Genomic DNA, 10,238 nt, shown 5'->3' on the forward strand with positions numbered 1-10,238 from the left:
TCGGCGGTGACTGCTTGGGGCGGCAAAATTGGTAGAGCAGCCCCTGGGTGGGGGGCAGTCAGGGGCAGGGGTTCTGGGGGCGGTCAGGGGACAGGGAGCTGGTTTGTTTGTGGATGGGGCTGGGGTCCTGGGGGGCCCTTCAGGGAATGGGGGGTTGGATGGGGCAGGAGTCCCAGGGGTGGGGGGCTGTCAGGGGGCAAGAAGCAAGGGGGGGCAGATAGGGGGCAGGGGCACAGCCTGGCACAGCCTCCCCTAACCGGCCCTCCATACAATTTCTGAAACCTGATGTGGCCTTCAGGCCAAAAAGTTTGCCTGCCCCTGACCTAGAATCAACATCATAGGCTTAAATTTAGCCTTGAGTCTAGCCAGACCTATTGGGTCAACACTTGACCATGTGTCATTTTCAGATCTTTCCCTTGGCCTGAATAACTGAAGTTTTGGAATGATTTGTGCTCATTCAGGCATACAACCAGGAAATCCTTAAGCAGTTCACTCATTATTTTCAGTGATATGGGCTTTCTGTCTTTAAACTCTGATTTTTATTTTATTTTTTTTCTGTTCTTGGCATCTGTGAGGAATCCATGACAGCTGATCTTTGTTATGACACTAATCTTCATGAGGATAGTGAGCAGTGATAACTCAAGAGCAGTAGAATCATAAATGTTATGTTCCCATCTCCCTGTCTTACAAGTGAAGACAAATGTTACTTCATAGATCAACACATCCGTTTTTCAGGAAGTATAAGCCTGTTTTAAATTACAGCTATAGCAAATATAGAAGTGTGATTGTGTGGGAGCAGAAGGTTCCTACAGATCTAGTTAAGTCTATTCGGTACAGTGTTTGAAACAATTATAACAACCTGATCAGAACTGACCTTTCAATGCTGCTGTCCCGGTGCAATGTATGATTAGATTGTAAGCGTTTCAGGGAAGAGACTGTGTCTTGCTGTGTGTGAACAGAATATAACACAATTGGGCTCCAGTCCTCACCAGGCCCTTTCAGCATTACTGCAAAATAACTGATAAATAATAATCCATGAAATGCAGTTTAGTTGACTTTTTTTTGCAGAGCAATGTATGGACTAGGATTTGGGAGATATGCTGAGCATAGCTGGTTTACTCTTGTGTTTTCTTGCTGCTTGCTTACCTGTAATAAGAACAGGATTTAGTCTTACCATTGAGATAAATAGTGTTAGAGCTAGAAAAACTACACATGGAAATGCCTAGAGAGAGAGGAAAACATGGAATATGTATTGTGACGGAGTCCGACCAGAAGGATATAAGAGAGTGGTCCTTTTGAGCACTGGGACGTGGGCGAGCGCTAGCTCGCCCACTGCTAAAAGCCCCTCCCCCAGCCTAGGGAAGGGCTACTAAACCCGGAACCCAACTGAGTGCGGGGGACAACAAATGCAATAACGGAAAGGCGTGGGGGTCAAAAGGCCAAAACTAGGGAACCTGAAGGGGACACCAAGCAAAGAACCCCGGAGCCCATTGCTCCTCGAAGACGTCAAGAGAGCCAGCAGCCGCTGCCCAGGGGAACTCTGCCTGGATGTGTGAACAGATAAAGGAGCGAAAAACAGCCTCACAGTCGCAGGCTGCCCCCCTGCCAACCTCTTCTCCCTGGTGTTACGAATGGCCACCTTGGCCGTGGCTAGGAGGAGATTGACGAGGTGGTCCCGCGACTTTGTGGGGCTTCGAATCGGGTGTGCATAAATAAACAAGTGCGGGGAAAAGTGCAGCCAGAACCTCAATAAGAGGTTCTGGAGGAGCCGGAAAAGGGGCTGCAGCCTGGCGCACTGAAGATATGTGTGCGCCAGGGTCTCCCTCGCACCACCAAAGGGACAGGCTTCAGGGACAGAGGTGAACCGCTCCAAGTACACGCCCATGCTCGTGGCTCAATGGAGGAGCCGCCAGCTGATATCCCCGGTGGGCCGTGGGACTAAGATGGAATATAAACTGGTCCACCGGGTTTCCCCACCCCTCCACTTGGCAGAAACCTCTTTCATTTGTATTTGTGAGTGAAATGGTTAATCAGTTTTGTACTGTCTTCTGTTCCACCCAGATTGTATTATTGCTGGATTAGTAATTGCCTATCCAAATGCTAATAATATCTGTTCTCACTCTTTCTTCCTAAGATTACCCCTAAATCCTATCAAGGCCTTTAGCCTTGCTTGGCATTAGCACCCTAGTGACCTACAGCCAAAGCCGGTAGTTGGTGAATAGACAAATTCTCTTTGACATGTTGGAAGAACACAGTGTGCCTTAACAAGATCCATCGTTTCTCATGATGGTTCTTTATTCTCACAATAACGCCTCTGTCTGGAAATAAACACACAAAGTCGAGCAATCTACATTGACGCTAAACAGAAGGGAGGCTGAGAGTTTGTCACAATGTATCAGTCAGGTCTGTGCTGTGGGTCTGCCAGCACCATGGGAGTGCTGCAAGACTGAAAAAGGTACAAGAGCTGAACCCAAAGAAAATGAGGACAAGGTAGGTACTTACCGATCTTTTCATTCTGTTTAATGGGTCATATCAGATATTTTACGTCTTGTCAAAAACTGGCTCCGCACTCCGGTTAAAACTGCATGTTGGAAAGCAAAAAATAACTCAAGCAGGCAGTTTGTAAAAATGAGCTTTGATGAGACAATTTACACTTTGCACGTTTTCTCTATCTGTAGGTGCTTTACTCATATTCAAGGAAGGGTGGATCTAGAATAGTTAAACCTTTTTAATGTGGAAGGCTGTTTAGCACAGGGTGATATTTACATGAAATATTAAAATGTGTTCCTTCTGTTATGTAATGACCACCCTGCAAATGCGTGGTATAACAAGGAACCTTTACACTCTGTTTTAAATATTGTATATCTGTTTTTTCACTGTATTATGTATTCACTTATCATTTGTTTTGATTTATACATCAACATGTATAATTTGTATACAATATGTACAGAAAAGTCTCTAATGCTTTATGCTCATTTGCCACAATAGAAAAATGGCTTTTTCAGTGCATATAATCTTTAAAGGAATGGATTAAAAGCATGTAAGGTTTACATTTATAAAAAGCCTTTGGAAAATAATGCATAGTTTGATAGTTTCACCATACATTGCAATGGCTAGCCCACACTAATCTTTCTGATGTGTATTTTATGTACAACCCTACAAATGGTCTTTCTAATCCTATTGTTAGACTCTTAAGGGATGGTCCAGAGACTTTAAATCTGTTTAGCACCCAGACAAAGATAACAGGATATAACCTGAAAGACCTTGAAAGATAGAAACTCTAAGTATTTAGACTTAATCCAAAATATATAACTATTAGTTCAGTGATGCGTGGATGTGCAGTGAAATTGTGCACGGTCTGAAAGTCAATGAATGTGAAAAACACAGTAAAGCCCTGATACTGCTGTCTGCAACCAGCACCACAATATTTAGGCATTATTTAACTGTTAGAACAAGGGACTGGGCTTCACAAGACCAGGATCCTCTACCCAGGGTTAGATGAAAGCATAGGTACTGTTGGCCCATGCCTCGGGTCCCAGTTCCTGGAATCACATGATAAAATCATAATCTGAGCTTTCATCTAAAAGCTTCTACCCTTTTATGTTGTGAACAAAAGTGGGCAGTGTGGAAAGGGGGAGGCTTAGCCTGTCTAAAGGGGAATGGTGCTGAACCACCCATCAGCCCAGCCGGCAGCACTTGTGTGGATGGCCCTGGATGCTGTTACTCAAAGGAGGGAGGGGCACATGGCAGTGAGGTCACAGGGGACCTCATTAATCCAGCTCCAACTCTCATTCTGATTTGCTGTGTGAGTGTGGGCAAGTCATTTTAACCTATCTGGGCCTCAATTCCTCCTCTGTGAAATGAGGTTAATAAAGGTGGGTAAATGTTATAAAGCCTTTGGAGACTGTCAGATGAAATGCAGTGTAAGCAGAAAATATTATTACATTAAAGCTGGTTGGAAAGTGATAAGTATTTTGCACAAAAAATGTCAAAAGATGGAAAGATTTTTGTTTTCACCCCCCAAAAAACCCAACAAATCATTCAGTTTTCAGATTACTTTTGGTTTTTCAAAAGCTTAATTTAAAAAAAACAAAAACAAAACAAACAAACAAACAAAAACCAGCGAAGAAACTAAAATATTTGTTTTTTGAAAACAGGCCACATTTCGTCTGTTTTTGAACTAAATGTTTTGACAAGTTCCATTGCATGTATTGACATTTTTAAACAGAAAAATGCAGGCTCTGTATTAAAACTTCAATTTTACCCCGTCTATAGTCTAGTCAATGTGACATGAGGACGGATGGTTCAGTGATTAGGGCGTTCATGTAGAATTTAGGGGATTGGGATTCAATTTCCTGCTTCCCCACAGACTTCGTGTAGGACCATGGACAAGTCACTGAGCCTCTCTGTGCCTCCCTTCCCTATCCATAAAATGGAGATAATAGCATATTCCTACCTCATGGGGGTTTGTGAGGATAAATACTGTGACATTTCACTCCATATTCTTTATGAAAATATGCTTATAATATGAATATGACATAACTGAGATATACTTTATGCAAGATGGCTCACGTACGGTATCATTGGAAAGGTTATGATTTACTGAATGTGATTATCCAATTTGTATGCCTGTATCATTTCTGTATCTGAAGTTAGGAATATTAACTATGTATCTGTATTTCAAATGTGTTACTTTGGGTGTCAGCCCCAACGAGCTCTTCAGGTGCAACAATGGAAAAGCCAGACAGGGCTAATGGGCCATTAGCAGAGACCATGGACTGTGAAAGGGCTTAGTCTTCCTGTGGATGCTGGAGACAGCCTATGAGCAATGGCTGCCACAGCCCTGCAGAGACATGGGTCTGAGTCACCTGGTGCTGGATACCTCTCCTCCCCTTTTGGAATGCCAGTGGTTTTCCACTAGAAGACAAAGGGTTCCTGCCTTACACAAGAGCTATATAAGGCAGGGGAGTGACATCATCATGGTCCTCCTCTGCCTTTCCACCCTAAGAGACACTGAAAAAGAGCTGGAAGCAAGAACTGAATGGGGGGGGGGGGAGAAGGATTGAGCCCAAGCTGGAAGGGTGTCCAGCTTCTGAGTAATACTAACTGAAGTTTCAAGCTGGAGACTAGCGTATCTGCCTTTCAAGACTTTCTGTAATCTGCTTGCAACAATATCTAGGTTGAGAAATTACTATTTGTAACCAATTCCTTAAGTGAAACAAGCTTAGTTTGCATGTTTGGTTTTATTTGCTTAGTAATCTGCTTTGTTCTGTTTGCTACCCCTTTAAGCACTTAAAATCTGCCTTTTATAGTTAATAAAATTTGTTTTGTTTCTTCTTAAACCCTGTTTCTGTAACTTCAAACTGCGAGGTGGGTGGAGAAGTTGTGCATATCTTCCTCCACATTGAGGGAGGAGGTGGGTTTCATAATATACCTTTGGGTCTGCACTCCAAGGGAGGTGGACATCTGAGTGCTGGGACAAATCCCTTAAGCTGAGCCGCCCCAGAACTGATCTCAGTGTCTGTTTTGGTCTGCAGCTGCATGTGGCCCTGCCTGCGTGTTTGCTGGAGGAGGCTTAATGGCCTGGCTCAGCAAGACAGGTAAAAAAGGGTCCCAGGCTGGCATAACAGGTGGACTCAGTGGTCTCTCAACTTGTCAGGTGGCATCCCAAGGGGCCCAACCTGTCATACAAATGCATTAAAGACTGTGAGGTGCTCAAGGTCATAGTGATGGGCCCATATAAGTACTTTAGAATAGAAGTGCAAGGCTTTCAACAGGCCATCACCCTGAGGAAGGAGACTCATGATCAAAGAAGACCAAAAATGTAATACTTCATTACTGCTCTTCAACACCATAGGGTAACATAATGTGGCCATCAGAAAAGTGCAGCTCCACAAAACCCCACACTTTAAATTTTAATATATTTATCGGCTGAAGGAACATGCAGGCATTTCAACTCGTACTAAAGATGCAGCATGTGGCCCATTAAATCCTTGCATGCTTTGTTCAGAACAAGGCCCGTAAACATGTGAAACTCAACTCTTGCTTTTAAAGAAACCCGCAATGCAAAACCTCAAACATAAGTTAATTACACACGTTTGTGTTAATGCTTGTTCTAACCTGGATCTGAAAGCAGCTGGCCAAGGTAAAAATGGGTACACATGAAAATGACCCCACACAGTGTACACACCTGTTCACATACAAATGGGCAAGGGAAAATATCTGTATTTATCTCAGGTAAAATAGACGCTTTCTTAAAAACAGACTGCCTTTAAAATTATTTGGGGACTATCACTATAGGGTGGGTCACTTCTCCTAGTACTTTAGATTCTCAGCTGCTAAACTGTACATGCTCACATATGAGGCTCCCCAGCACTATTTAATTTAGTTCTGTTTCCAGGCTAATGAGCTTCAGAAATCTTTCTTTTAAGGTTTTCTGTAGTGTCCATTACTGTAAGTATCATAAGTGCTTCCCAGTTAGATTTGATCTGCCTAGTGAGATCCCTAATGGACTTCAAGGAGTCTTCTGCTAATCCCCCTCACCTGGCTGAAAAACTTCAGCTCCAAAAACCTCTGAAAATCAATCTGGATCCAAACTTAATGACTCAAAGCCACTGTAGTTTAGATCTCCCTAGGTGCTGGGATCCCAGCAGAACAGTCTCATACATAGTAGCACTTTTTCAGACCTTTAGCAGTTGAGACTGAAGCTCCCAGTCCTTAATGCAGATAAGCTCTTCTCATCAGGGAGTGGTGGTGACGTCCACTTCCTCCTGAGAATCACAGCAAAATGTGAAGGAATGAGTACTCCTCAGTAATCTACACAGCATATGGGCACTAGAAGGGATTCTGCAGGCTGATTGCCACTCTACTGATAGGAGCAGGGGAAGCTTGATTGGCCAGGTCCTATGGAAGTGTTGCGAGGGTCTGGAAGGAAAGCGTGAAAAAGAAACACAAAGGAACATGTTAGAGGAAGGAGGGACTGGAGGAACATGCAGAGAGGAGGACAGATGGTTGGAGGGAGAATGAAGGAAGAAGCAGGGAAGGTACTTGAGGGAAGTATTTACAGAGAAGGGACGGACTTGGCTAAAGGAAAAATAAGAAAGCTAGAGTGAGGAAATAAAAAATACAGGGATAAAACAAATGAACATGAGAGAAAGAGAGTGACTTACTCCAAAAGGAAAAATGAGCTGCTAAAGAGAAAAAGGTCTTCTCAGCATGACAGAAAGATGAAAAAATAAAACTATAAATTACTCAACATTAGAAAAGGTCTGAAGGAAAACACAGATCCTGAAAAAGAAGCAGAGAAAGAAAGAGAGCGAGCGTACTACAGAAGGAAAGAAAAAGTGAACTTCAAATCAAAATACAAAACATACCTAAGTTAATTTTTAACATTGGTTAATGGAAAGTTTGCTGCTCAGATGTTATGATAAAATATATACTTTTTTTCATGAGAAGTAAATTCACTGAGACAATGATTTATTGATAATAGTTTGCACTTACAGAGCCCACTTCTTCCTTCTTATCAGTGCAAATAATTACGTAAGGAGGAGGGCAATGATTAATCGAGTCCCTAGAGTCTGCCATCCAAAGTCCATAATTATAAAACTTTCTGCCTACATGTAAGGGTTTAACTGTAAAGCATAGACAAAAACCTTTGTAATGATTTTTAACTTTTTTTAAGCATAGCATTTAATTTTTCCCACCCTTACTTATTGCTACAACATAAAGTGCCCGCTGGGAAATCATGGGAAAAACCATGGGATGGAGGAGAGTAACCCCTAAGGGAAAAGATGTCTTAAATTAAACTGAACTCCTCAGATAGATGATAGATAGTTTGTCCCATCCAACCGTTAATGGCCAATAAGAAGAGCACAAGGAGATATAAATGCCTGTCCTACTCTCCACATAGAGTGTGTCTATACATGCAAATTCACCAGCATTTCTGTAATGGCTTTCTTCATCTCTAGTTATAGGCCACACTTTTTTCCAGTACACAGATTTATTTCCCTTTCATTTCAAAGATCAGTTGCTTTACTCACCTATCTGAGGTGCTTCAGAGATTCTCATAGATTAGTTTCTATGAAGCTTAAACCTCTTAGTGTAATTGCTTCTAAAAATACCTTCTTGAAACTAGAGTTGAAGTATAATTTAATAGAGTTTTTTTAAAAACTCCAGAGGGAAAGCTGCAGTCCTGTACTTCATAAATACTGTAAGATGTGATTGTTTGCCTCCTTAAAGTATTTTCTTCTTTTGGTATTTTTATCCCAGACTCCGTAATGCATCTCTGTAATTTATGCAAAGCAGCTTACTTATTGGCCAAGGAAGAACTACATGCCTGCTATTTTGTATAACAGTTTGTAAAGGGTATGTTAATTTTTCTTTTGTATAGCTGCACACAATTTTCATCCCAGTTCTCTGAAGCAGAAAATCCTGTCTTGGGCACTTTGTTACCTTATTTCTAAATATTTATTTCAAAACTCTCAGGAAATGGTAAGAAAAACAAACAAAATGGGCAGAGAGCAGAACAGTGATTATAAGGGAACTGTGAAGATATTATACAATGTGACAGTGAATCTGGGCAAAATTAAACTAAAATTAGTAGATTTTCTAGAGGTAATGCCTTCTAGAAGGTCAAAATTACCAGTAAGTCAAGTGCAACAGTTATTTGTTTCAGTTGTTCCAGACATTTTCTGAGTAGCTCTGGTGGTGAGAGCCTTGGTTGTGACTGGACCAGGTTAGAAGAAAGCATTACACTCGTTCCTATGTCTACAGCACCAAACTCAATGGGCAATCTGGAATATTGCCCCAATAATAATAGCAAGCCTTGCAGTTGTTCCTCTTTTTATATTTTTGCACACAGCTCATTCTCTATCATCAAGTCAAACATATATAAGTCTCTTCCATGGAGAAACATATCATAGGCATTCCTTCCTGATGAACAAACAAGTCATGCAGTACAGTGTGCCTGCATTGCAGTGCATGTCATTTTGCATTTGGTATGAAGTAAAGAACACAGTTTAGGAGTCAGAAGATTTGCTTCTGACTGTCTGTGCAGCCTTGGGCCTTGAGTTGCCCAAGGCTCAATATTCAAAGATCACTTCTAATTTTGAGTGCTTCAGTTTTGGGGCACCAGATTTAGACACTCTAGCGTCCTATTTTCAAAGGTGCTGAACACCCACAGCTCTCCTAATGTCTTGTAGGTGGTGACCAGCACTTTGAAATGGTTTTGGTTTCAATGGATGGGGAGCCAGCAGAAGTCCCAGAGCACTGATATAATGGGTTATAATTATTTCTTGCTCAGAAGACAGGCTGTTGGGATCTGAGTGAGTCTCTTCAAGAGCCTCTAGGGAGAGACAGTAGCAGTAGTCCAGCCTGGAGGTGACTAAAGCATAGATTACAGTGCCCTCATCCAAAAAGAACGGGTGCAACTTCCTGGCTAATTACTAGCTAGATGTGGGACAAAAAGGCATTCCTCACTACTGTTGCTACAGATTCATAGATTCCAAGGCCAGCAGAGACCACTGTGATCATCTAGTCTGACCTCCTGTATAACACAGAGCATAGAGAGCCCCAAAAATAATTCCTGAGGTATTTCCTTTGGGTTACTTGCCGGAGGATTCTCTGCACCTTGAAGTCTTTAAACCATGATTTGAGGACTTAAATAGCTCAGACATAGGTGAGAGGTTTATTGCAGGAGTGGGTGGGTGAGATTCTGTGGCCTGTGTTGTGCAGAAGGTCAGATTAGATGATCATAATGGTCCCTTCTGACAAAGTCTATGAGTCTATGAGAAAAATATCCAATCTGGATTTAAAAATTGTCAGTGGTAAAGAATCCTTCACAACCATGGGTAAATTGTTCCAGTGGTTAAATACTCTCACATTAAGAATTAATGCCTTATTTCCAGTGTGAATATGTCTAGCTTCAACTTCAGTCTTTGGATCATGTCATACCTTTCTCTGCTAGACAGACAAGCCCATTATTAAATATTTGTTCCCCATTGTGACAATCAGGGTCCAGACTCCTCATGGGGAGAACAGGGTGCCTCAACTCCCCAGTATAAACATCTGAATCAACCAGTTTATACAATGTTATTGTATCTAAGTATATGTCTGGTAAGGTCTTTTATGAAAGCTTGTAATGTTCTGAACTTAATGGTCATTAGGAGGTGATGGTTATGAATGTGTGTGTAGAACACTGTAATTGTAAGTAGGGTGCAACTGCAGCATCACCTCACAAT

General features: G+C 41.9%; 1 long non-coding RNA gene across 2 annotated transcripts; it reads right to left on the bottom strand.

Moving 5' to 3' along the window:
- Positions 1–213: 213 nt before the first annotated feature.
- LOC119565994 lies at positions 214–7,541 on the bottom strand. Of its 2 annotated transcripts, none has more exons than XR_006290660.1 (4): positions 7,170–7,324; positions 6,687–6,770; positions 2,503–2,581; positions 214–1,146 (listed from the first exon to the last, which is right to left on the bottom strand). It is a non-coding gene; the product is annotated as an uncharacterized LOC119565994 (long non-coding RNA). The 2 variants fall into 2 exon arrangements; XR_005224996.2 differs by lacking the exon at positions 7,170–7,324 and adding an exon at positions 7,501–7,541 and having other exon boundaries at positions 215–1,146.
- Positions 7,542–10,238: the final 2,697 nt, after the last annotated feature.

The sequence above is a fragment of the Chelonia mydas genome, chromosome 4 (assembly GCF_015237465.2).
Source record: "Chelonia mydas isolate rCheMyd1 chromosome 4, rCheMyd1.pri.v2, whole genome shotgun sequence".
Classification (NCBI taxonomy): Eukaryota; Metazoa; Chordata; order Testudines; family Cheloniidae; genus Chelonia; species Chelonia mydas.